The 26,235-nt window shown below is 49.7% G+C and overlaps 1 protein-coding gene and 2 non-coding genes across 3 annotated transcripts in view; all 3 read right to left on the bottom strand.

Moving 5' to 3' along the window:
* The window catches only part of LOC140904589 (uncharacterized), a 203,606-nt gene that overhangs the window by 154,123 nt on the left and 23,248 nt on the right, over nucleotides 1–26,235 (bottom strand). The window lies entirely within an intron of this gene.
* Nucleotides 892–963, bottom strand: TRNAE-CUC (transfer RNA glutamic acid (anticodon CUC)). Its single transcript has one exon. It is a non-coding gene; the product is annotated as a tRNA-Glu (tRNA).
* TRNAM-CAU (transfer RNA methionine (anticodon CAU)) lies at nucleotides 16,973–17,045 on the bottom strand. Its single transcript has one exon. It is a non-coding gene; the product is annotated as a tRNA-Met (tRNA).

Below are 26,235 nucleotides of genomic sequence, written 5' to 3'. Positions count from 1 at the left end.
ACCAGGAATTTTTCTCGGTCAACAAATTCTCACTTGTTCCCTACCGAAGTGTTTACTCTTGGATGGCATCAAATTAATCTATGAAATTCTGAACTGAAACCTCACCTGCTTTTCAGGGATTCTTCCTTAGACTCAGAGGACCAAGAGCTGGAAAATTCACCTAATTCAGTTTAAAGGCAAAGCTTCACTGAGAGTTGAAATTCCAAGCCCTTGTTTACAAAATGAGAAAAAGAGCCAGGGGAAGCACTTCTTTTTGGTTCACAGAATAAAGCGTTTGTCATTTAAGGGTTTGTTTCCCATATTTTAAAACCACAAGGGGTCTTCGTAAACACCCAGTCTGATCTCCTGTCTAGCACGGGCCCGAAACCTGCGCCCGAAGAATTCCTTTCCAACTAGAACAGATCTGTTTAAAAAAAAATAGATCCAATTTTGATTTGAAAATTTCCAGGAATGGAGACTCCACCAGGACTCTGGGTAAGATTTTCAATGGTTAATTCCCTTCCCTGTCAGAAAGCACGCCTTATTTCCAATCTGAATGTGTCTAGCTTCACTTCCAGCCATTGGCTCACATTATACATTTGTCTGTTAGATTGAAGAGCCTGTTCGTAAGTATTGTTCCCCATGTAGGTATTTAGGGAGTGAGATTGTCATCCCCTAAATCTTATCTGAGCTCTTTGTGACTAATTTGCACCTGTCTATTTGTGGACATCTAGATGCACAGTGGAAACATGCCCACATTCTGCTCCTAGTCAGTGGGAAGCTTTGATTTTGATATGGTCTCCAAAGCCCTCGCCAACATCTCGTAGAAGATGGGGGAATCAGGGAAAAACCATCAATTTGTTAAAATTGCAAATGAAGAATAAATTAAGGTGTTTTGCTGTAAAGTCACTTTTCCCTGACTGGGAATTGAACCCAGGTCGTGGCAGTGAGAGTGCCAAATCCTAACCACTAGACCACCAGGGAGAGGAGGATAATGCTGTTCTTCTCAGCTGTGCTACACTTTTAGGCTATTTTCTGTCCAATTTCTGAAACCTTCTTTGTCCATTCCCTGAGTGGCTAAGAGCAGAGCGGGCAGGAACCCCTGTGCTCAGGGTCACAACCTGAGCCCAACCCAAGCCACTGAAACAAACTCAAATGCTGCGTCAGTTTCCTCCACTGGGATCACAGAGCAACACAAAGAAAACCCAGGAGGAACAATCCTCCTCTGCCTTCATTCACCCCATTGCAACCCTCTCAGCAGCCAACGTGGGCCTTCTTCTGGGAAGGACATTGAGCTGATAGGAACTTTGGCATAGAGAGCAAGGGAGGGAGTTTGCTCTCCCTCGGTGTGAGCTGATTGCATTCTGACTCCATGTAACAGGGCTCTGAGTTTTGCCATCTTCTGAATTCTGTGTCCTCAACAAGCAGCCAAAGTGCTGAACCCCCTGGACCCTTCTGCTGGGAGCATGGGGATTGCACAAGAGCTGCAAGCCCTTTTTACCTCTCCTTGTCCTAGTCAGCTTCCCCAGACTTTCCCCACCAGTGGTTTCATCAGACTCTGGAGGAATCTAAGTCCCTGCAGGTTTCCCTCACCCACCTCGTAAGGGAAACAATGATTCCCTTCTCTGACACTCCTGGGGCCACATTTTCTTTGAGGAGCTTCTCCCCAGGGGGTGTGATGTCCTGCAAAGATGCAAAATCACTTACCGTGGAATTCTCTCCCCAGAACATCTGAGACAATATTGACTTAAACAATGAACTAACTGTGATCATCTGCCCTTCCTTCAGTTACTTTGGGTTCTGCTGTTGTTCACCATTTCTGAGTGGAGATTTTAAATCACAGCTATTTCTTCATTAGCATGTCATGGGCTACTATCAGCAGGAGGAAAAATCACTTTTTGTAGTGGTAATCAGGGTGGCCCATTTCAAACAGTTCTCTGTGAGTTCAATCCTTGAGGGGGCCATTTAGAGATCTGGGGCAAAAATTGGGGATTGGTCCTGCCTTGAGCAGTGGATTGGACTAGATGACCTCCTGAGGTCCCTTCCAACCCTGATCTTCTATGATTTTAAGGCAACCCCCATCTTTTCATGGACCCTGTATATATATCTTCCTGCTGTATTTTCCACTCCATGCATGTGATGAAGTGGGTTTTAGCCCAGGAAAGATTACGCCCAAATAAATTTGTTAGTCTCCAAGGTGCCACAAGTCCTCCTCATTGTTTTTGCTGACTAACATGGCTACCACTCTGAAAGGAAATCAGTGTTATTTCAAATGAAATGTGAAGTTGTCTGTTAAAAGGCTGGCTTGGAAATTTCCATTTGTTCTTTTCTCATTCCTCACACCCCGACCCTGCCTAGACAGGAAAGGAGGGGAAATGTGATCATCAGTCAATAGAGGTTTCTGACATGAAAAGGAGACATGAGGCTGCTTGTAGTTAACTCAAAAGAAATGAAAGAGGGGAAACTGCTTTCTGGGAGCTAAATCATAGAAGATTAGGGTTGGAAGGGACCTGAGGAAGTCATCTAGTCCAACCCCCTGCTCAAAGCAGGACCAATCCCCAATCTTTGCCCCAGATGGCCCCCTCAAGGATGGAGCTCACAACCCTGGGTTTAGAAGGCCAGTGCTCAAACCACTGAGCTATCCCTCCCCCCTCAATTAAGGTGTTTTGATGTAAAGTCACTTTTCCCTGACTGGGACTTGAACCCAGGCCATGGCAGTGAGAGCTCCAAATCTCCAGGGAGAGGACAAAGGGTTGGGATTCTTCGAGGCTCATATTTGTTAAGTAGCTGGCAATCTCCAAACTTATGGTCTATTCCTTCCCTCAAAATTCAGGGTAATCCCCACCTTCCGACCCTAAAGTTTCATGAAAGGAAAAAATAATGAGGAAGAAAGCTTGATAAATGACTTGGAGGGAATGAAAAGAAAAATAATCAGAAGCAAAACAAGACACTGTTTCTGCCCGAGGACCCGGAGGCCTTTCATGCCTGAGGCGAACGTGGTAATAACCTACACTGCAAAAACCAGTCGTGGCGAGCTTTTCGCCTCTTTAGTTGAGCTTTCTCAGTAGCCACTGCGTCAGCTATTTCAGCGTTTCTCTTTGAGGAACAGGAGCACAAAGAACACCAATGGCTTCTTTTTTACCTCAGATATCCGTCAGAAACGCTACGACAGCTCCTCCAGTTTCCCCTTCTCACCAGGAGACAAAACGCAGGAAGGCGCCAAACCAAGAAAGCTCACTTTGACTTCACTTTCCCATGGGCATTCCCCTGCCAGCTCCCTGGCACAGCAATACAAGACACAAGAAATGCAGGAAGATAAAGCTGAGTGAAGGAAACCTGCAGGTACTTCGATCCCTCCAGCGTCAGAGGAAACCATTTGTGGGGAAGGGTCCGGCTTACCGAGGAGGACAAAGAGACGAAACATGGACTCGCCGATGCTGTGCAAAACATCATGACACCAGAGCCCATGTGACGCGAGGGTCAGCACTTTGGCTGCTTCCTGCCTGCACAGAGTTGACAAACCGGGGGCAGCCAAAGCTGGGAAACCTGATTCTAGACACTGAGTCAGAATGCTACCTGCTCACGTCAAGTGGAAGCAAATCCCCTCCCTGGCTTTCTATGCCAAAATTATAATCAGCAGAGTGGTTTCCCTGGACAAGCCACTTGGTAGGCGGAAGAAGAAGCGGAGAAGGATGCAGTGGGGTAAATGAAAGCAGAGGAGGATTGTTCCTCTTTTGTGTTGCTCTTGGGATTCTGATGGAGGAACCTAAAGCATAATTTGAGCTTATTTCAACGCTTTTCCTTGAGCTCAGGTTATGAGCACAGGGGTACCTTCACTCTCTGTTCTTGTCCCCTCTGAAATGGGGAATGGACCATTTCCTAAACTGGAGAGAAAGTAGCCTTAGAAAGCATAGAGGGTAGTCAACTATTTTTTGTCAAGGTCCAAAATCTCAGTCAAGATATGATCAAGGTCCAGACTCCAGAGAAAATAATTTTAAAAAATCATAATAATAAGTAAATAAAAAGATTTCAGGGTCCACTAAAAATTTCTGGCTGTCTAGAGTTGGCCCGTGGTACACCTGTTGAGTACCCTTGGTCTACTGGTTAGGAGTCTCGTTGATGCTGCCTTGGTTCCATCCTCAGTCAGGGAAAGAAACTTCTCGACACAATTCTCCATTCAGTCTTCACTGCAAATTAAAAAAACCTCAGAACTTTCACCCCAATAGCTTATTATCTGGCCATTTTGTGCCCTGTCCCTTATAAACACAAAAAGGGGCCTTTTTAAATACCAAAGACTTTGAGAATGGGGGAGAACTGGCTGACTCCAGCTGCCCATCTCTATTCACTTATGTGCCGAATTGAATGAATCTCTTTGGATACACAGCAATCGTGAAGCATAAATCTGCTTCAGTGGATATACTGGAAGCGATATTGTCTAAATAACACCTGGCTTTTTTCAAAACCAGCAGTAGCCACAAGAGGTCCCAGAATCGTCTGAGATTGCCTCTAGCTGACAAAGGGGCCCATTTTTCAGCTAGGAATTCAACTTCTTTGTTCCCTTTTCTCTGCTTTGAGTCTCTTTCCGCTTGTCTCAGGTAGTGTGGCGAGCAAACGCGCAGGTGGGTGAGATAATATCTTTGACTGGGCCAGCTTCTGTTGGGGACAAAGACAAGCTTTTCTGGGACATGCATGGCTACAACTACATAGCAAATGCTCATAAGACATGAATTAGTTCTTCTTTCACACTGGAATGCATCACTTTTGGTGAGACACCAAGAAATTATTTATTAGCCCGTATAACCGTTTCTTCTCCACATGTTGAGATCATCTTTCGGCTGTAATGCCATCCTATGTTAAAATTCCAAATGGCCAATTAGCAAGCACCAAAATAAAGAACAGCCAGTTATTAATCTGCCTCACCCCTAGCCCTGCCCAGGATCTCTGCATTGGTTTAGAAAATATTTTCACATAGATATTTGCAAATTGGGAAGTTTTAAACTGTGTCAGCTTCCGTCTAGAAAGAGAGAGTGGTAAGCTAAATTGTTCCAACACAGATTTCCCCATCTACATGAGAGAAAGAATTAGAAAGAAGTAAGGAAAGTGAATCCAAGGTAAATGATTCTGACCTTTCCTTTGAAATGCTCGGTGCAATAAATCAGTGAATATTCCCATAAGTAAACTCCTGTAAGTGACAGAAAAGAGGGCATGGGAAAAGGCTGTCAAATGTTGTGTTAAATTCAATTCATGAGCAAAATTGTGTGGCCATTAAATTACAACCCTAAAATATCGTCAAAGGAAAGAAAAAGGAACAAAAAGTGTGGGAAATACGAGTGTATTTCAGCAAAGGGCTTGGAATGGAGGAAGACCAAAAGTGATCAGTCGGGGGAAAAGGCACTGTTTCTGCCTAGTTTTAAACCAGGGATATTTTGCGTGTGAAGCAAACATGATAACCACCACACTACACTACAATCCATTGCAGAAACGAATTGGGCCCTGTCAAGGTTCCTCCCCCACTCTGAACTCTAGGGTACAGATGTGGGGACCTGCATGAAAAACCTCCTAAGCTTATCTTTACCAGCTTAGGTCAAAACTTCCCCAAGGTACAAAATAATCCACCCGTTGTCCTTGGACTGGCCGCTACCACCACCAAACTAATACTGGTTACTGGGGAAAACCTGTTTGGACGCGTCCTTCCCCCCAAAATACTTCCCAAAACCTTGCACCCCACTTCCTGGACAAGGTTTGGTAAAAAGCCTCACCAATTTGCCTAGGTGACTACAGACCCAGACCCTTGGATCTTAAGAACAATGAACAATCCTCCCAACACTTGCACCCCCCCCTTTCCTGGGAAATGTTGGATAAAAAGCCTCACCAATTTGCATAGGTGACCACAGACTCAAACCCTTGGATCTGAGAACAATGAAAAAGCATTCAGTTTTTTACAAGAAGACTTTTAATAAAAAATAGAAGTAAATAGAAATAAAGAAATCCCCCCTGTAAAATCAGGATGGTAGATATCTTACAGGGTAATTAGATTCAAAAACATAGAGAACCCCTCTAGGCAAAACCTTAAGTTACAAAAAAGATACACAGACAGAAATAGTTATTCCATTCAGCACAATTCTTTTCTCAGCCATTTAAAGAAATCATAATCTAACACATACCTAGCTAGATTACTTACTAAAAGTTCTAAGACTCCATTCCTGGTCTATCCCCGGCAAAGACCCAGCATACAGACAGCCCCAGACCCTTTGTTTCTCTCCCTCCTCCCAGCTTTTGAAAGTATCTTGTCTCCTCATTGGTCATTTTGGTCAGGTGCCAGCGAGGTTACCTTTAGCTTCTTAACCCTTTCCAGGTGAGAGGAGCTTTCCCCTGGCCAGGAGGGATTTCAAAGGGGTTTACCCTTCCCTTTATATTTATGACACGCCCCCCAAATCTCAGCTAGGGTGAAACACTGGCTGGGATTTCTTCCTGGAGCTCTAGGAAAAACAGAGTTAATAAGACACATGCATCTCTAAATATACTACCAAGTACATAAAGACTAACAATATTTTCCACATCTCAAGGACGATTTTAACCAGTTGATTCTGGGAAACTTTCACGGGAGAGTGCATCAGCCACTTTGTTAGAAGCTCCTGAGATGTGTTGGATGTCGAAATCAAAATCTTGGAGAGCTAAACTCCACCGAAGAAGTTTTTTGTTAGTTTCCTTGACGGTGTGAAGCCACTTCAGTGCAGCATGGTCGGTTTGCAGGTGGAAACGCCGTCCCCAAACATATGGGCGTAGCTTTTCCAGAGCATAGACAATGACGTAACATTCTTTTTCAGTGACTGACCAGTTGCTTTCCCTCTCAGACAGTTTTTTGCTGAGAAACACTACAGGGTGGAATTCTTGATCAGGTCCTTTCTGCATTAAAACTGCTCCCACACCACGCTCGGACGCATCTGTGGTTACTAGGAACGGTTTGTCAAAGTCTGGGGCCCTTAGTACAGGGTCAGACATGAGTGTCGCTTTAAGCTTGTTAAAGGCCTTCTGACACTTTTCGGTCCACTGAACAGCATTTGGCTGTTTCTTTTTGGTTAGGTCTGTCAGTGGGGCAGCGATTTGGCTGTAGTGCGGTACAAATCGTCTGTAATAACCGGCCAAGCCTAAGAAGGATTGAACCTGTTTCTTTGACTTTGGGACAGGCCACTTTTGGATAGCATCCACTTTGGCCTGTAGGGGGCTGATAGTTCCTTGACCCACCTGGTGTCCAAGGTAAGTCACTCTGTTTAGGCCTATTTGACACTTCTTAGCCTTAACAGTTAGTCCTGCCTCCCTTATGCGCTCAAGGACTTTTTGTAGATGTTCCAGGTGGTCTGCCCAGGAATCTGAAAATATGGCCACGTCGTCAAGGTAGGCGACTGCATATTCTCCTAATCCCGCCAGGAGACCATCTACAAGTCTTTGGAAAGTGGCGGGTGCATTTCGCAGCCCAAAAGGGAGTACATTAAATTCATACAGCCCGAGATGTGTGATGAAGGCTGACCTTTCCTTGGCAGATTCATCTAGCGGTACCTGCCAGTACCCCTTGGTTAAGTCCAAGGTAGAGATGAACTGGGCCCGTCCCAGTTTCTCTAATAGTTCATCTGGGCGTGGCATTGGATAGTTGTCTGGGCGAGTTACAGCATTTAGCTTATGGTAGTCCACGCAAAAACGTATTTCCCCATCTGGTTTGGGAACTAGAACCACTGGAGATGCCCATGCACTTTCAGAGGGGCAGATTACACCCATCTGTAACATATCCTGGATCTCCCGTTCTATAGCAGTTTTAGCTTGAGGAGACACCCGGTAAGGTTGGATTCTAATTGGGTGAGCATTACCTGTGTCAATGGAGTGGTATGCCCGTTCAGTCAGTCCTGGGGTGGCTGAGAACGTTGGCGCGTAGCTAGTGCACAGCTCCTGGATCTGCTGTCGCTGCATACGCCCAAGGGTCATGGAGAGGTTCACCTCTTCCACACCACCAGTACATTTCCCTTCGTAGTAGACACCTTCAGGCCACTCAGCGTTGTCTCCTCCTTGGGCTGTAAACTGACACACCTTTAATTCTCTGGAATAAAAGGGCTTTAGAGAATTAATATGGTACACCTTAGGCTTTCGGTTGGAGGTGGGGAATGCTATGAGATAATTAACAGCTCCCAGGCGCTCCTGGACCATGAATGGCCCTTCCCACGATGCTTCCATTTTATGGGCCTGGAGCGCCTTTAAGACCATGACCTGGTCTCCTACTTTGAAGGAACGCTCTCTGGCATGTTTATCATACCAGGCTTTTTGCTCTTTTTGAGCATCCTGTAAGTTTTCTCTAGCAAGGGCTAAAGAGGTTCGGAGGGTGTTTTGTAGGTTGGTTACAAAGTCCAGAATGTTAGTTCCTGGAGACGGTGTAAATCCCTCCCATTGCTGCTTCACCAACTGCAATGGCCCCTTAACCTCACGGCCATATACAAGTTCAAATGGGGAAAACCCTAAACTGGGATGTGGTACAGCTCTGTAGGCAAAGAGCAACTGCTGCAACACTAGGTCCCAATCATTGGAGTGCTCATTTACGAATTTACGTATCATGGCCCCCAAAGTTCCATTAAACTTCTCCACCATGCCATTTGTTTGATGATGGTAAGGAGTGGCAACCAAGTGATTTACCCCATGAGCTTCCCAAAGGTTTTTCATAGTTCCTGCCAGGAAATTAGTCCCTGCATCTGTGAGGATGTCGGAGGGCCAACCTACCCTGGCAAAAATGTCTGCTAGTGCCTGGCACACACTTTTAGCCCTGGTGTTGCTTAGAGCTACTGCTTCCGGCCATCGGGTGGCAAAATCCATGAAAGTCAGTATGTACTGCTTTCCTCTGGGTGTCTTTTTCGGAAAAGGACCCAGAATATCCACAGCTACTCGCTGAAATGGAACTTCAATGATGGGGAGTGGTTGTAGAGGGGCTTTGACCTGGTCATGGGGTTTTCCCACTCTTTGGCACACCTCACAAGACTGGACATAGGTAGAAACATCCTTGCCCATTCCCTCCCAGTGGAATGACCCCCCCAAACGGTCTTTGGTCCTGTTCACCCCAGCATGGCCACTAGGGTGATCGTGGGCTAAGCTCAAGAGCTTGGCCCGGTATTTAGTTGGAACTACCAACTGTCTCTGAGGATGCCAGTCTTCCTGGTGTCCACCAGAAAGAGTTTCCTTGTATAAAAGTCCTCTTTCTATAACAAACCTGGATCGATTAGAAGAGCTGAGAGGCGGTGGGTTGCTCCGTGCCGCCGTCCAAGCTCTCTGGAGGCTTTCATCTGCTTCCTGTTCAGTCTGGAACTGTTCCCTTGATGCTGGAGACATCAGTTCCTCATGGGATTGTGGACCTAGGCTTGGTCCCTCTGGAAGCGATATAGGGGATGGAGCTGTTTCTGTTGACTGTGAACCGCTCTCCGCTGGTGCACTATGTTGGGATTCAGGCTCCAGCTGAGCCTCTTGTGTAGGGTTATCGGCTGCTGCCAGTTCAGGTTCGGTGGGGCCCTCTGGTGTTGAGGTTGCAAGTACTGGATTCAGTGCTGACACGGGGTCTGGTGTTGGTTGTTCGGCTGGTTCCGGTTCTGGGACTGATTCCGTCTGGGTCTCTGGGACTGGATCCACTACTGCTGTTGCAGACATTGGCCTGGGGTCCAGGTCCATCACCTCTGACCGGGTCCTGATAGAAGTTTCCGGAACAGAGCTAGGCCTCACGGCTTGTTTAGCCTGGCTGTGGGTGACCGTTCCCACCCTCTTGGCCGGCTTCACATGCTTGGCCAAGTCTTCCCCCAACAGCATGGGGATGGGATAATCATCATAGACTGCAAAAGTCCACATTCTTGACCAGCCCTTGTACTGGACAGGCAACTTGGCTGTAGGCAAATTGAAAGAGTTGGACTTGAAGGGTTGAATCGTCACTTGGATCTCTGGGTTGATTAAATTGGGGTCCACTAAGGAAGCATGGATAGCTGACACTTGTGCTCCGGTGTCCCTCCACGCGGTGACCTTCTTCCTGCCCACACTCACAGTTTCCCTCCGCTCCAAGGGTATCTGGGAGGTATCTGGGCCTGTGGACCTCTGGTGTGATTCCGGTGCAATGAACTGTAATCTGTTGGGGTTCTTGGGGCAGTTGGCCTTTACATGCCCCAGCTCGTTACATTTAAAACATCGTCCAGCTGACGGGTCACTGGGGCGAGGAGGGTTGCTGGAGAAGGGGGTGGTGGGACGATAAGGGGTCTGGAGGGTTCTTTGGGAGGTAGGTGGGGCCTTGGGCAGCCCCCGGTAATAGGGTGTGGTCTGGGGTGGTCCCTTCTGGTCTCCGCTCCAACTGCGACCAGTTTTCTTCTTCTCTGCCACCTCCACCCATCTGGCTCCAATCTCTCCTGCCTCGATTACAGTTTTGGGTTTCCCATCTAGGATGTATCTTTCTATTTCCTCAGGAACACCCTCTAAGAATTGTTCCATTTGCATTAGGAAGGGCAAATTCACTGGAGATTCAACACTTGCTCCTGATATCCAGGCATCCCAATGTTTCACAATGTGGTAGGCATGTCGGGTAAATGACATGTCTGGTTTCCACCTTAGGGCTCGGAACCTCCGACGCGACTGCTCGGGTGTTATCCCCATTCTGACTCTTGCCTTGGATTTAAACAGTTCATACTTGTTCATGTGTTCTTTAGGCATTTCAGCTGCCACCTCAGCTAAGGGTCCACTGAGCTGCGTCCTCAGCTCTACCATGTATTGGTCAGTAGAGATGTTGTACCCAAGGCAGGCCCTTTCGAAGTTTTCTAAGAAGGCCTCCGTAGAGCTCTGGCTAGTTCCAGCCTTTGTCGAGCCATGGATTTTGTCATTCTAACCTCTCTGTTTTTAACTAACTTTACACCCAAGGTTTAGAAATAAACAAACAAAACTTGGCTGTAAAATTTTGCTGTGCTGGAATAGAATACCTATTCTCTGATAGTGATTGTCAGCCTACAGAAAAAGACAATTCCCTTGTCTCTGCTCTGGGCCCAAATCAAAGCAAAAAACCTCCAACTACTTGGAAACCTGCTTACCAGCAGCCCAAAGGAAAAAAAAATTCCTTTTCAAACCTGTGCTCCTTGTAAAACAAAAAAATCAAAATCCTAAAAAAAAACAACCCTGCCACTTTTGTCTCCAGGCAAATGGGTAGAACCCACACCCCCTATTTACTTTTAGGAAGAAAAGAAAAAAAACAAAACTCTCGGTTGGAAGACTGTGAATTTCCCTGCAGGAGTTAAGTACCCTGCCTCCAAGCAAAGAAAACCTGCAATTCACAAAGATAATCCCCTTTTGTCTCTGCTTGGCCACAAAGCAGAGAAAAACCAAGCTGCTTTCAGTTTCAGCTGCTTTCTGGACATCCTTTCCAAAGGAAAAAAAAAATTCCTTTTTAAAATCTGTATTTCTAGTTCAAAAAATCTCAACTGGATCTCAAAATGATTTCAGGTTAATCCCACCACTATGCCACCATGTCAAGGTTCCTCCCCCACTCTGAACTCTAGGGTACAGATGTAGGGACCTGCATGAAAAACCTCCTAAGTTTATCTTTACCAGCTTAGGTCAAAAGTTCCCCAAGGTACAAAATAGTCCACCCGTTGTCCTTGGACTGGCCGCTACCACCACCAAACTAATACTGGTTACTGGGGAAGAGCTGTTTGGACGCGTCCTTCCCCCCAAAATACTTCCCAAAACCTTGCACCCCACTTCCTGGACAAGGTTTGGTAAAAAGCCTCACCAATTTGCCTAGGTGACTACAGACCCAGACCCTTGGATCTTAAGAACAATGAACAATCCTCCCAACACTTGCACCCCCCCCCTTTCGTGGGAAATGTTGGATAAAAAGCCTCACCAATTTGCATAGGTGACCACAGACCCAAACACTTGGATTTGAGAACAATGAAAAAGCATTCAGTTTTTTACAAGAAGACTTTTCATAAAAAATAGAAGTAAATAGAAATAAAGAAATCCCCCCTGTAAAATCAGGATGGTAGATATCTTACAGGGTAATTAGATTCAAAAACATAGAGAACCCCTCTAGGCAAAACCTTAAGTTACACAAAAGATACACAGACAGAAATAGTTATTCTATTCAGCACAATTCTTTCCTCAGCCATTTAAAGAAATCATAATCTAACACATACCTAGCTAGATTACTTACTAAAAGTTCTAAGACTCCATTCCTGGTCTATCCCCGGCAAAGACCCAGCATACAGACAGACACAGACCCTTTGTTTCTCTCCCTCCTCCCAGCTTTTGAAAGTATCTTGTCTCCTCATTGGTCATTTTGGTCAGGTGGCAGCGAGGTTACCTTTAGCTTCTTAACCCTTTCCAGGTGAGAGGAGCTTTCCCCTGGCCAGAAGGGATTTCAAAGGGGTTTACCCTTCCCTTTATATTTATGACAGGCCCAGCCTTGGATGTCCCCTTCTAAGGCTTTCTCAGCTGCCAGTGTATATCCGCTCCCTCAGTTCCCTTTTGAAGAACAGGACAACAAAGAACTTACTTTCCAAACTCAGACAGGCATCAGAAAAGGTGCAATGTCTCATCCAATTTGCCCTTCTCACAATGAGGCCAAAACGCAGGCAAATCTCATAAGCAAGAAACCTCACATCCACTCCACTTCTCCATGGACATTTCCCTGCCAGCTCCTCGGGAGCAACCAACAAGACAAGAAACCAAAATGCAGTAAAATCCAGGGCACGTTTCCCACCACAGGTTTCACTGACTGCGAAGGGTCATGTAGAAATGTTTTGCCTTTTCATACCTGAAGATTTGGTTATTCTCTCCTTCCCTGAACTGGAATGGAAAGCGAGGAGATAGGTGTGAGAACAAGCACTCCTAAGCAAAGGAAACAAGGCACCCAGCATATACCCCATCAGCAGAAGATTAAAACCTGGGCTACACTACACAGTTAGGCCTGCCAACAGCATTTTAGGTTGTCCTAATTACCTCACGGTGCACACTACAGCCTTGCCCCATCTATGTAAGTGCCCTGCTACACCCACATAGTAACTCCAGCTCCTCAAGAGGCACGGGGATTAAGTTGGGGTCCTTAGGACAACCCAGTGTCTGTGTAGACACTGCCTTACTCACAGGGGCTGCTGGCTGTCTTGCCAATGTCATGGCTTCTAGCTGGCTCCCTTCATGGCTGCCCTCCGCTCCCTGATCCCAGCGGGGCTGCACCTGCCTGGCTCCTCGCGGGGCTGCTGCACGAAAGCTCCCGGCTCCCTGCGCAGGGAGCCGAGAAGCCTGGGCACTTGGCCCCCGCCCCCACTCCTGGCTGGGAGCAGGCAGGCAAGAAGCCCAGGTGGCCGGCTCCCACTCCAGGGAGGAGGTGGGGAGTCAAGAGCCCAGGGGGCAGCTGGGCTCCCAGTGGGCAGCTGCGCGGAGTGAAGAGCCCCGTTTCTCAGCCCCCCCACACTGCCCCTCTTCATTCGGTGGAAGCACTCCTGGTGAAGACACACTCCGCCGAGAGAAGGAGGGGAGTGGGGACAAACTCAAATTAAGCTTCCGCTTCCTCCATCACGATCACAAGAGAAACTGAAAGAAAACTCAAGAGGAACAAGCCTCCTCTGCTTTCATGTGCCCCCATCACAACCCTCCCTGCTTTGTTTTCTGTCTGCATTTCCTTTTGAAACTGCAACGGCTGCTCCAGAAAACGATCATGTCTCTGAATTCACAGCAACATCCTGAGGATGATAAAAGTATGAAGGAATTCACGGTCCTTTATGACATAATAATAATTAATAATTAATACATTATTATTTGTATTGCAAGATTAATCTTTCCATTTTGCAGATTCAGCTCCACATTGATTCTTGTTGCTCTTTGCAATGTATCTATCTATCTTGGCAACAGTATTTGCTGTTGTTTCAGGTGGAGCACTCAGCGTGTTATGTTTTTCTGACAATCTGTGTCTCGAAAATTCTAGCCAATATGCCTGGAACTTCCAAGAACCGTCAAATTATGAAGGAATTCCAGGTCCTTTTTTATATTACCATTTATCAGTCGTTATTATTTGTAGAGCAAAGATTAATCTTTCATTTTTTTAGATCCAGCTCTACGCTGATTCTTGTTGCTATTTGCCATGTATCTATAGCTATCTAGCTATAAAGGCAACCGGTTTTTGCTCTTGTTTCTTTGTATTTGTACACTGCAACTTTTCAGCCCAAGCCACAAGACCCTGATTAATGTGACACCAGCCAGCCATGGGTGATTCATTGCACTGTAGACATATCCCAACGTTATGTCTCCACAGCGATTAAAACACCCAGGGCACCTGTCTCAGAGCCCGGGGCAGCTGACTCAGGCTTCTGGGGCTGCAGCTGCAGGGCTATAAAATGACAGTGGAGCCAGATGTACATCAGATGTACAGATGCTGAAAACGTTTCCTTCTCCCTCCGGAACTGCCTTGGAATCACCTTCCCTTTGTAGATTAATCTACTCCTGTGACTGTATGAGGAAAATATGGTTTCTATGAAAAAAACTCATTGTTTATTTAAAAGGACTGACACCAAACGGCCACACTATGGGGATACAACACCATGAGTAAGAACAGGAGGACTTGTGGCACCTTAGAGACGAACAAATTTATTGGAGCATAAGCTTTCGTGAGCTACAGCTCACTTCATCAGATGCATGCAGTGGAAAATACAGTGGGGAGACTCCTATACACAGAGAACATGAAACAATGGGGGTTACCCGACACACTGTAACGAGAGTGATCAGGTAAGGTGAGCTATTACCAGAAGGAGAGCCGGGTGGGGTCGGGGGGAACCTTTTGTAGTGATCATTGGAATTAATTTGCAAACTGGATACAGATAACTTAGGCTTGAATAAAGACTGGGAGTGGATGGGTCATTACACAAAGTAAAACTATTTCCCCATGTTTATTTCCCGCCCCCACTGCTCTCACATGTTCTTGTCAACTGCTGGCAATGGCCGACCTTGATTACCACTGGAAATCAGAGAAAAAAGACGAGAGCAGAGTGGTTTCTAGACACCCACCCATCCATCTAATACAGACACACAGACTTTTCTAAGGCATTAACTTTTCCTTCTCCTTTATGATTCTTTAATGTCTCTGGAAATACCAATTCCTAGAGGCCCCTTTCACAGAGCAAACAACCACAGAGCAATGAGAAAGCTGGGGGCTGCCAGGTTGTTGAGGGCAAGTCTTGAAAGGGATGCCCAAACAATCCAGCTGGATCCCCGGCAACCAGATGTGGGGATTAGCTGCACAGCTGTGGCTGCTGCTCTGAGGGGAGCGGCCTAAACTACCTGCCTGTGGATGCAGCCCACCAGCTGGTTCTCCTGGGGCAGATGGTGAGTGGTTGGGCAGGGATGCTGCACCGGCTGGGGTCTGAAATATGAACAGGGGTCTAAGGAACCTCAGCATCACAGTCATCAGGAGTCCAAGCTGCTTGGGGTGAGCTTGTGGGCAATGGCCCAACTGGATTGTTTGTGCATCCCTTTCGCCACGTCCCTTGTGATCCACCAGGGCTTGCAGCACCATGGAAGAGTACCCCTTGCGGTTTATGTAGTGGCCGCCCCGCTGTTCCAGGGCCAAGAGAGGGATATGCGTTATGTCTATCGCCCCGCCGCAGTCAGGGAACCCCAGCGCATGAAAGCCATCCACACTGGTCTGCACATTTCCCAAAGTCACGACCCTTGATAGCAGCTGATCAATGATTGTGTTGGCTATTTGGATCACAGCAGGCCCCACAGAAGATTTGCCCACTCTAAACTTATTCCCGACTGACCGCTAGATGTCGGGCGTTGCAAGCTTCCGCAGGGCTATGGCCACTCACTTCTGAACTGTGAGGGCGGCTCTCATTTTGGTGTCTTTGCACTTCAGGGCAGGAGACAGCAAGTCGCAAAGCTCCATGAAAGTGGCCCTTACGCATACAAAAGTTTCTCAGCCACTGGGAATCATCCCACACCAGCAACGCGATGAGGCCCCAGCAGTCTGCGCTTGTTTCCTGGGCCCAGAATCGGCGTGCCACGGCATGAACCTGGCCCAGCGCCACCATGATCTCCAAATTGCCACACGCCGTGCCATCTTTGTCCATGTCCTCATCAGTATAGTAATCGCACGGTCGTCGTTTCCTCGCCCCGTTTTGCAGGGACTGCACATACTGCTGGATAATGCGCGAGGTATTTACAATGCTCAAAACTTCAGCGGAGATCTGAGCGGGCTCCATGGCACCTGCACGGGGAATCCTGGAAAACGGGCGCGAAATGTAGGAGAGCAGAGCGGCAGGGAAAGAGGTGCCGAACAAAGGCGGGAAATGGTTGTCTTCTGTGGCTTTCACGGAGGCAGGAGCCCAGGACAGACAACCCGGAGAAGCTCGGAAGCGTGGCACCAGCGGGAGAGCAGAGTTGGAGGCAGAAGAGTTCGATGAGGAAGAGAAAGAGCAGATAGTAGAGAAGGGGAGAGGAAATGAGAGGCAGATTCATAGTTGCAGGAGAGCAAGCGGTGCACCGTCTGCTGAAAGCAGTACGGCGTCTGCATGCCAAAAAGGCGTGAAACGATTGTCTGCCAGAGCTTCCTGATGACATGCACCAGAAACACCCGCAAGAATGTTTTTGCCCCATCGTGCACTGGGAGCGTAACCCAGAATTCCAGTGGGCGGCGGGAACTGCGGGAACTGTGGGATAGCGACCCACGGTGCACCTGCTCTGACGTTCGATGCTAGCCTCGGTCCTGAGGACGCACTCTGCCGAATTCACGCGCTTCAGTGGGGACACCGAAGCCTGAATGTCTAAAATAGCTCCCGAAATTTCGAATCGAATAATTTTGAACTAATTTCATACTGTACACGTACCGTTAGAAAAGTCTGTGTGTGTGTGTTAGATGGATGGGAGGGTGTCTAGAAACCACTCAGCTCTAGTCTTTTTTTCTCTGATTTATGTTAGAAAATCTAAAGCAGGGAGCAAGAAGAGTTGCCTTCTCTGAGGCTTGAACTCAGGACCTTCAGATTATGAGACTGATGTGCTGCCTGCTGCGCTAAGAAGGCTTGGAAGAGCTTTAGGCTCGGTGCTTATAGAACCAGCTGAGCAGCGGGGAACCAGCTGAGCAGCAAACAGCAGGACTTTGCCTGGGAGTTCACCTGGAGTGAGCCCACTGAGGCTTAAACCCTAACGACTTCTCTGAGGAATTACTGCATCTCCGGAGGAAGCTCATAGTAGGAAGGTAATATGGATGGGGAGTGTTCAACTGTTGTGACCTGCACTGGATGTGCCATGTTTGTCTTTCTTCCAGAGGACAGAAGCGACTTTGTCTGTACAAAGTGCAAGCTGGTCTCCATATTGGAAGAGAAGGTTCAAGGTCTGGAGCAACAGGTATCGACCCTGCGTAGCATAAGAGAAACTGAAGATTTCCTGGACAGACGTCAGGATATGCTTCTATGGGCACAAGGTTCTGAAGATTCAGAGCAGGCTGCGCAGCAGGGACAGGAGGACTGTGAAGAAATCTGCCAACATGTGACCTCCAGAAGAAGAAGGGGGAAAGTCCATGGACCAGCAAAGCGGACACAGGAAAGAAACCATTTTCATGTTCTCTCCACAGGTACCATTGCGGGGAGTGACCCAGATGATACGTCTGGGGGAAGGGAGCAGAAGGAGACTCCACCAGTTGAAAGGCATGAGATGCACTGTCCTAGGGTTGGGGGTTCCACAACCATCACTCCCAAGAGAAGGAGGTGGGCGGTGGTGGTCGGGGACTCTCTCCTCAGGAGGACTGAGTCATCTATCTGCCGCCCTGACCGGGAAAACAGAGAAGTCTGCTGCTTGCCGGGGGCTAAGATTCGCGATGTGACGGAGAGACTGCCGAGACTCATCAAGCCCTCGGATTGCTACCCCTTCCTGCTTTTCCATGTGGGCACCAATGATACTGCCAAGAATTACCTTGAGCGGATCACTGCAGACTACGTGGCTCTGGGAAGAAGGATAAAGGAGTTTGAGGTGCAAGTGGTGTTCTCGTCCATCCTCCCCATGGAAGGAAAAGGCCTGGGTAGAGACCGTCAAATCGTGGAAGTCAAGGAATGGCTACACAGGTGGTGTCGGAGAGAAGGCTTTGGATTCTTTGACCATGGGATGGTGTTCAAAGTAGGAGGAGTGCTAGGCAGAGACGGGCTCCACTTAACGAAGAGAGGGAAGAGCATCTTCGTGAGCAGACTGGCTAACCTAGTGAGGAGGGCTTTAAACTAGGTTCACCAGGGAAAGGAGACCAAAGCCCTGAGGTAAGTGGGGAAGCGGGATACCGGGAGGAAGCACGAGCTGGAGCGTGTGAGAGGGGAGGGCTCCTGCCTCATACTGAGAACAAGGGGCGATCAGCGGGTTATCTCAAGTGCCTATATACAAATGCACAAAGCCTGGGACACAAGCAGGGAGAACTGGAGATCCTGGCAAAGTCAGGGAATTATGATGTGATTGGAATAACGGAGACTTGGTGGGATAACTCGCATGACTGGAGTGCTGTCATGGATGGATATAAACTGTTCAGGAAGGACAGGGAGGCCAGAAAAGGTGGGGGAGTTGCACTGTATGTAAGGGAGCAGTATGACTGCTCAGAGCTCAACAATGAAACTGTAGAAAAACCTGAGAGTTTCTGGATTAAGTTTAGAAGCCTGAGCAACAAGAGTGATGCAGTGGTGGGAGTCTCCTATAGACCACCAGACCAGGGGGATGAGTGGATGAGGCTTTCTTCCGGCAACTCGCAGAAGCTACAAGATGGCATGCCCTGGTTCTCATGGGCGACTTCAATCATCCTGATATCTGCTGGGAGAGCAATATAGCGGTGCACAGACAATCCAGGAACTTTTTGGAAACTGTAGGGGACAATTTCCTGGTGCAAGTGCTGGAGGAACCGACTAGGGGCAGAGCTCTTCTTGACCTGCTGCTCACAAAGCGGGAAGAATTAGTAGGGGAAGCAAAAGTGGATGGGAACCTGGGAGGCAGTGACCATGAGATGGTCGACTTCAGGATCCTGACACAAGGAGGAAAGGAAAGCAGCAGAATACGGACTCTGAACTTCAGAAAAGCAGACTTTGACTCCCTCAGAGAACTGATGGGAAAGATCCCCTGGGAGAATAACATGAGGGGGAAAGGAGTCCAGGAGAGCTGGCTGTATTTTAAAGAATCCTTATTGAGGTTACAGAGACAAACCATCCCGATGTGTAGAAAGAATAGTAAATATGGTAGGCGACCAGCTTGGCTTAACAGAGAAATCCTTGCTGATCTTAAACACAAAAAAGAGGCTTACAAGAAGCGGAAGATTGGACAAATGACCACAGATGAGTATATAAATATTGCTCAGGCATGCAGAAGTGAAATCAGGAAGGCCAAAGCACACCTGGAGTTGCAGCTAGCGAGCTAAGTTAAGAGTAACAAGAAGGGTTTCTTCAGGTATTTTGGCAATAAGAAGAAAGCCAAGGAAACTGTGGGCCCATTACTAAATGAGAGAGGCAACCTAGTGACAGAGGATGTGGAAAAAGCTAACATACTCAATGCTTTTTTTGCCTCTGTCTTCACGAAGAAGGTCAGCTCCCAGACGACTGCACTGGGCAGCACAGCTTTGCACCAACGTCCACATTTCAGACCTTCCTCTCATGGCACTTTCCATGTGAATTAGGACAAGCAAGCTGGGGAAGCTCCATGGGGTAATAGAAACTAGGGCAAACCTCACTCAAGATGTGGCTTTCCAGCAATGAGACTCCAGTCCATTTTAACAGGAAGAAAATCTCCTCTATTCTGGTTTAGCCGCATTTGACTCCTTCTGCCCGTCTTCTTCCTCCCCCATCAGTCCCTTTCCTTCCCCATTGGGGCTATGCAGAGGGGAGCCCCAGTCAGTGTCTGTCACCGAGAGTCTGTATCCCATAAGGGGAGGGAGGGGTCGCTGTAAAGCATTGATAATGGAGAGGGGAGGGGTGTGTGTGGTTAGGGGGAGAAAGGCTGGAGAACTAACAGTGGGGCCCAGAGAGATTCCCCCACAGACTGAGGAGATCCCCTGCTGCCCACCATCACCCAGCTCTGGGAAGAACAACTTGGGATTGCTTGGGGAAGCCACCTTTAAGAACACAAGTGTTCCATGCTAGTTACATTTTAATAAGACCAAAGCCGCCTCAAACCCAGTGTCACAATCACTGGGACGACTTTGTCCTGACATTTTACCGGCCGCAGCCACAAAGCGAGTCAAATTACGGCTCCCGTTCGGCATCAAGGCCCACAGACGAACCCGGAGGCTTTTCCTTCCTCAGGTTCTGCCGTCATTTCATTGCTGGCCTGTTCCGAGATTCATCGTTGTGCAAAGCAGCGTCAGGCCCTGAAACTGGACGAGCCCAGAACAGAGGCTGCCTTCATTTAACTTTCCAAAAACCAACCCGCCAAAATGTGGATTAGCACCCATGCTCCTCCAGCCGCAGGGGAGGCGCCTCATCTGGGCCCCTGGTGCCTGTGCTCCAGCAACATAAGACCACAGGGGCCTGGCTCCACCCAAGACCGGGGGCCGGTGTCTCCCCCAGCCCCGCCTGCTGCCCCCGGGCAATTTAAAAGGGCCCAGGAACCATCACCGGCAGCACAAGGGGGCTAAGGCGGCTTCCTGCCCACCCTCGCTCCGTGTAACCCTTCTGCCCGTCAGAGTTGGCAGCAACAAGGGCCAGGTTCAGTATCTAGGGGATCCATTCCAATAACACAATGCAAACCGGCTCGAGCCCCCACCCAGTGACCTGGGACAAATATGTACCACCCCCGCTGGGCGCCTCCCAGAGGCAATCCTTCCCCTCTCCCAAGCACCTAGTCTGAGTGTAGCAAAAAGCCTTTTAATAACAGAGAGAAACAATGTGGCATTATGTTGGGGAAACAGCACCAACAGGATTCATAACACAACTCACGAGCAAAAAAAAACCCACCCCAAGCAAATTGGGGCATGCCCTTTCCCTTTGGTTCTTGAGTCCAGCAACCCCAAATCACCCAAAGTCCCAAAAGTCCAATGACCCAAAAGTCTCTGTCCCTGGTCAGGGCAGCCCCAAAGTTCAAAAGTTTATCTGCAGAGCTTTATCTCCCAACCTGGGTGGAGATGGGGGCGGGGGTAAGAGGCACCTTACATGATCTGAAGCTGACTGCCCCACAGCTCCATAGGCCTCCGCTCCACCAGCCGCCCCACGAACTGCTTCACTCAGCTCCGCTCCGCAGCCCACCAGCAGCTCCCGCCGTCCCATGAACTGCTCCACCAGCCTGTCCACGAGGCACTCCAGCCGTCCCGCAAACTTCTCCACAATAGATCTTCAGGCTCCCCCACTACTGAACACAACGCTCAGTGATTTCGGCTCTTACTCAGTTCAGCTCTTTGGTGAAGTCAGCTTGTAGTAGGGGAGCCTCAGTGCTGGGACACCATTAGCCCGAAATGAGCTTAGCAGCCTGTAACTAGAGTCCTAATGGAATCAAAATTAGCTCTGAGATTCCACAGTGGAGAGAAAAGGAAGAGCAATTAGCATGTAAGACCATCACCAAGGGGCCCATGGCACCAAATATTAATACTTACCCCCAACCTCTCTCCATTCACAGCATTTTGGAACCCATGACCCTTGCCTAGCGAGTGCTACTTAGTTGATGGTGAGTCCCTCCATCATAACAAAAGGCCAAGTACAGTTCCCAGCACAGTTCCCATAATCAGGGTAATAACAATTTATTCTTCCTGCCCCAATAACAGAGACACTGGGGATCCCACAGCAGCCAAAGTGAGCATTTGGGCAGCTATGGCCTCGTTCTAGGCGGGGTGGGTGTGCCTATGCAAATGAGATCGGCCCCTGAAGTTCTTTTCCACAACTTGCCAGACCTCACCACCAGATGTCAGGGTGAGGCTCACCCTGACACTGCTTACACTCCGTGTGGCCTGCCAGTCTCGGAAGCGGCTGGCGCGTCCCTGCAGCCCCGGGGGTGGGGGGATCTCCACACGCTGCCCCTGCCCCGAGGGCCGACTCTGCCATCTGTGGCAATGGGAGCTGCTGGGGTGGTGTCCGTGGGCAGCGATGGGCAGAGACCCCCCACCTAGGAGCTGCTGCCAGAGGGGGGTGTGGGTCGCTTTTGGGAGATCCCTGAGGTAAGAGCTGCACCCTCATTCTCTCCCGCACCCCAAGCCCCAGCCCAGACCCCAACCCCCTGCACCCAAACTCCCTCCCAGAGTCCACTCCCTGCACTCCCTCCTGCACCCTACCCCCATGCCCCAGCCCAGAGCCCACACCCCACACCCAAACTCCCTCCCAGAGCCTGCGCCCGCACCCCCTCCTGCACCCCAACCCCCAACCCAGATCCTGCACCCAAAGTTCCTCCCACAGGCCTCCCCCCATACCTGCTCTCGCACCCCAACCCTCTTCCCCAGTCCAGAGCCCACCCCCTGCACCCAACTCCCTCCCAGAGCCCGACCTGCACCCTCTCCTGCACCCCAACCCCCTCCCCCAGCCCAGAGCCCACACCTGAACTCCCTCCCAGAACCTGGCCACCCCACCCATTCCTGCACCCAATGCCCTGCCCCAGCCAAGACCCCACACCTGCAGCCAAACTGCCTCCCAGAGCCTGTACCCCTCACCCCCTCCCACACCCTAACCCCCTGCCCCAGCTCAGAGCCCACACCACACATCCAATTCCCTCCCAGAGCCTGCCCCCACACCTGCTCCTGCACCCCAACCCCCTGCCCCAGCCCAGACCCCGCACCCTTCATTTCCTCCTGCACCCCAACACCCTGCCGCAACCCACAGCCCACACCCAAACTCCTTCCCAGAGCCCAACCCCTTTCCCTCTCCCTCCCATACCCAAACTCCCAGAGCCTTAGGCAGATGTGGGGGGAGGTGGACGGGGAGGCAGGACTTGGTCCCATTCTGGAAACCACCAAAAATTGTAGAAACCTGCCGCCCCTGTCCAGCCCAACCTTCTGCGGGTGCCCCTCAGGCCCCACCCGTGCAGGGTTTGAAGCTTGCATTGCTTAAATTCCAGGACGCTGGGGGACTTCAGCTCCCCTTTGTCCAGCGGGAACCTTCAGCCCACTCCCAACCAGATTCTTGTCCATGGGATGACTGTCGGGGGGCTGGGCCCCTCTTTGTCTTTTCTCTCTGGGACAGACCAGGGTACCTAGAACTGGGGTATCTGAGCACCCAGGACCTTCTATGGAGATGCCCTTCCCCTTCCCCTTCTGTGGTCCCATCTGTCATTGACTCCAGCCTGTTTTCTATCCATCATCAGCACCATCCTAAGCCAGCTGCACCCGCCTCAAAAAGACAGTGTCCCCTGATGGGTGTAAATCATAGAATCATAGAATATCCTCATTTACACATTTCTTTGGCAGTCATGATAGGAGACAAAGGGTTTCTATTCCCAACTTGAAGGCAAGGAGTGCATTAGGGGCAACTCCAAGGGAAAGACTATTGATGGAGATCTCAATCTAAATTCTACACGAGTTTTGTTATCTTCCCTTTTGGTTCTATCCCTGGAAATTCCCCCCGACTAGTCTGCTGAAAGATAAAATCATCTAAATCTGCCTCCAAAGAACCTGACCGGCTGAAGCAGGAGGAGACCTGAGAGACGGCCACTTTCAAATCAAAAGGGAACGCTGAGACCTGCCTGTTGCCACCCCCACCCCCACCCGTCCCGAGGAGAAGGAGGCACCGACCTGTCGTGTGCGATCTAATGAGCAGGGAAAGAATCTGGGAATTACCTTCTGTAAAAACTCATCCTTTTGTTCCTCAAACACCTGTGGAAATAGCTGATTCAAGAAGTTGTTGACAGAGGGATGGTCCGCGTCTCTCAGCAGCTCCTTGGGTCACCAGCCGTTGTCAACCAAGCCAGTTGGCAGACTGACGGCAGGGCAAGAATGCTGACGCTCTTTGCTGTTGGCCTCCGTGACATCACAATCAGCTTGTGCATAAACACACACAGACCCCACCCAGAGAGACACACCCCCACTGAGCAACTCCCCACGCTCCCTCCCAGCACTTCCTGCCCACCCCAGAACAGCTGTTTCATGGAATTGAGGATGCTCCGGGAGGGTCGGTTCGGGGCGGGGACATGGCACACTTGGGGCACTGCATGGGATTCTTCTCTCCTCAGTGCACGGCTCAGCACTTGTCCTTGCTGAACCTCATCAGATTTCTTTTAGCCCAATCCTCTAATTGGTCTGGGTCACTCTGAACCCTATCCCGACCCTCCAGCGTATCTCCCTCTCCCCCCAGCTTAGTGTCATCTGCGAACTTGCTGAGGGTGCAATCCATCCCATCCTCCAGATCATGCACGAAGATGGTGAAGAAAACCGGCCCCAGAGTGACCCGTGGGGAAGCGGGGGAGGGGGTGGAGGAGAGGAGGCAGACGGTGAGTGGCAGGGACCCCACAGAGGGGGGTGCAGTGGAGGAGAGGGGGAAATCATCCAGGCAGCGGTGGGCAGTGTGGGCTGGGAGAAGGGGTGAGGCAGATACAGGAAGAGATGGAGCACAGGCGGGGCACTGGGGCCCAGGCACCTGGGGTCTGGTCATCGTTAGCACCAGGAGAGGAGAGAGACAGAGACAGAATGTGTGTGTTGGCCAACGTACTGGAGGAGAGACAGAGAAAAACATGGTAGGATAGCAAGCAACTCACCTCCTGGAGTCATCTGTGATGAAGCGGGACTTCATGTTTCCTCTGAATTGTGTGGGGGTGCCTCAGTTTCCCCTATGCAGTTCTTAAGGATCTAGGGGGTGGGGTAAGGGTGTATGATCGTTGCAGAGCTCTGGAGGGCAGGTGTGTGCAGGGGTCTGGACACAGAGAATGGCTGACACCCTCTTTCCTGGCACCTGATGCCCTGGGCCCTTCCCCCCTGCGAGGTGAGAGCTAAAGGGTTGGAGAACAAAGGAATCGGGTGCCCTCCTGGCCGGGGACAGGGACAAAGCCCAGAGGAGGAGGGGCTGGGGGGAGTTTCAGTTGGGGGCTGGCTGGAGACATGGAGTGAAGGGCAGACGGGGTTGTCTGGCTCACTGCCCCCCCCCAAAATGGACCCGGCTGAGGGGTCCTGTTCTCTGCACCTACAAGCTCTGTGTTAGACCATGTCCCTGTCGTCTAATAAACCTCTGTTTTCCTGGCTGGCTGAGAGTCCCGTCTGACTGCGGAGTTGGGGGGCAGGACCCTCTGCCCCCCCAGGACCCCGCCTGGGCGGACTGGCTGTGGGAAGCGCAGGGAGGGGCAGAGGAGGCTGAAGGCTCCGAGGTCAGAGCCAAGAAGGTGGAGCCGGGGGAGCTGTGTGTCCTGCAGACAGGCTGCTCCCCGAGAGGAGACTCCCCCAGAGTCCTGCCTGGCTTCCTGGGGAGCAGTCCCAGAGCATCGCCCGGGGACCCCGGGACATCCTCCTCCTCGATGAAACCTTCTGCTGTGTGCCGTGTTGTGTGTGTCGTGTTGCATGTGTCGTGTGACGTGTTGTGTGTGTGACTTGTGTGTCGTTTTGTGTGTGTGAGATGTGTTTATGTGTGCGTGTTGTGGTCCATGTTGAGTGTGTGTGTGCCATGTTGTATGCTGTGTTGTGTGCGTGTGACAGTGTGTGCTGTGTTGTGTGCCGTTTTGTGTGCATGTTGTGTGTGTCGGTGTCATGTGTTGTGTGAGATTTTTGTGTCTCGTGTTGTGTGCCGTTTTGTGTGTCGTGTGTTATGTTGTTCTGTGTGTGTGTCATGTGTGTGGGTGTGTGATATTTTGTGAACTATGTTTTGTGCATCGTGTTGTGTGTGTGTGTCACGTGTGCCGTTTTGTGTGTCATGTGAGGTGTTGTGTGTCGTATTGTGTGTGGGTGTCTGTGTCATATGTGATTTCTGTGTCATGTCTGCCGTTTTGTGCCTCGTCTCGTGTGTGTGTGTGTGTATGTGTCGGTGTCGTGTATTGTGTGTGATTTTTGTGTGTCGTGTTGTGTGCTGTTTTGTGTGTCATTTTATTTGTGTGTCATGTTGTTTGTGTGTGTCGGTGTCCTGTGTTGTGTGTGTGTGAGAGACGTGTTTCTGTATGTGTGACGTGTTCTCTCTGTGTGTGTCGGTGTCGCGTTGTGTGTGTGTGTGTGAGTGTCGTCTGTCGTGTTTTGTGTGTGTGATGTTTTGTGTTTGTTGTGTGTGTTGTCTTGGGTGGCCACACAGGGTAAGGCACAAAGCATTCCCCTCATGGAGAAACAGTGACACAACGTGGCCACTCAGGAGTAACACACAAACAATC

This window comes from Lepidochelys kempii, unplaced genomic scaffold (assembly GCF_965140265.1).
Source record: "Lepidochelys kempii isolate rLepKem1 unplaced genomic scaffold, rLepKem1.hap2 scaffold_37, whole genome shotgun sequence".
Classification (NCBI taxonomy): domain Eukaryota; kingdom Metazoa; phylum Chordata; order Testudines; family Cheloniidae; genus Lepidochelys; species Lepidochelys kempii.
The sequence above is the reverse complement of the archived record's forward strand: the minus strand, read 5'-3'. Positions and strand labels throughout refer to the sequence as shown.